The sequence below is a fragment of the Leucoraja erinacea genome, unplaced genomic scaffold, assembly GCF_028641065.1.
Source record: "Leucoraja erinacea ecotype New England unplaced genomic scaffold, Leri_hhj_1 Leri_130S, whole genome shotgun sequence".
In the NCBI taxonomy this organism is placed as follows: Eukaryota; Metazoa; Chordata; class Chondrichthyes; order Rajiformes; family Rajidae; genus Leucoraja; species Leucoraja erinaceus.
In genome coordinates, this window is record NW_026575572.1 from 190,001 (window position 1) to 191,622 (window position 1,622).

Consider the following 1,622-nt stretch of genomic DNA (forward strand, 5'->3'; position numbering starts at 1 on the left):
GAGGGTATCTATGGTTGAGGCCACGACGTTCATTGGCTATATTTAAGAGGGAGTTAGATGTGGCCCTTGTGGCTAAAGGGGATCAAGTAGGGCATGGAGAGAAGGCTTGGTGCGGGATACTGACAAGATGAACAGCCATGATCATATTGAATGGCGGTGCAGGCTCGAATGACTCCGAATGGCCTAAACATTACCTAATTTCTATGTTTCTATGATTTCTAAAGAGTGATAGGGTTGTATGTGTGACTAAGGTATACTGATAGTATTGGGAAGGGTTTTATTCAAAAGGATTTTTAGGAGCAGGGAGGTTTTACTGCTTTGTAAGGGTTTGATTAGTGTTCAAGTGTAAATAATTTGGTGTACAATAGAGGCGGACATATGGTGTACATATAGTGGCTGGACGGTACACCAGAAACATCCTGGGATGTCAGGACTGTCTTAGGAAGAAGGAGTAGGATAGACTTGGTTTCAACTCCTGCACCGCCAGGAGATTGAGAGGGGATGATCATGGACAGGCTGATCATCCAACTCAGATTACCTGCTTCTCTCCATACCCCCTGATCCCCTTAGGACAAGGGGCCACATCTAACTCCCTCTTAAATATAGCCAATGAACTTAAAACCGAGATCAGAAGAACCCTTTGTGGCAGAGAGTTCCAGAGATCTCTGGAACTCTCTGTGTGAAAAAAGTCGAGGCCATCTTGGCTTTATTTAAAGGAGTTAGATGTCCCCTTGTCCTTAAGGGGATCAGAGGGCTTGGAGGAGGCTTACGGGATACATTGGATGATCAGCCATGATCTTCCTGAATCTAGCAGGTCGAAACCCCTTAAGCCTTTTGTAAGTTTCTATAAGTTTCAATGTTTCTAAAAATGGGTTCTAGAGAGTGACTAAAACTGTAAGTATATCCAGTTTTTCTTCATTTTCTTTTCCTTTTTTCTTTTTTGTCAGGCTTTGTAAATATTTGATTAGTGTGCACTCCCTAATATGGTGTACATATAGTGGCTGGTGTACATATGGTGTACATATCGCTGCTAAATTTGTATAAGGTAATTACCAGCAGTTGAATAAGGGGTGGGAATTAATCAGCTTTGGCTTCATCCTGCTCCTTTTCGGACACATACGATTTCATTTATTTAAAGATATTGTTTATGACACTTTATAAATATTCTTGTTTTGTTTTTGTATGCTGTTTCACACTTGCTTTTTATTCTTTTAGTCTGTTCGAAATAAATAATAAAATAAATACATAAATGATAAAACACCATTGATCAAGCATGTGAACCAACAAAATACCAGATCAAAGGGAGGCTACAGATTTTTGGCTGTTGAGCAGAGCATCAAAGACAGCTCCCATCCTGCGTTTGGACTGTTCGACCTGCTGCCCTCTGGAAGGCGCTATAGGTGCATCAAATCCAGGACAAACAGACTCAGGAATAGTTGCTTTCCGAGAATTATATCTACTATAAATTCAAATTCACACATGCACTGACTACACCGCCCAACACGGACTTCCATCTGTATATATGTATATATGTATGTAGCGCCGCAGAATTTGTGCACCTATTCCCCCCCCCCCCCCCCCTCTGTCTCCCTTTGTGTGTTTTGTTTTTTCTGTTGCTTGTT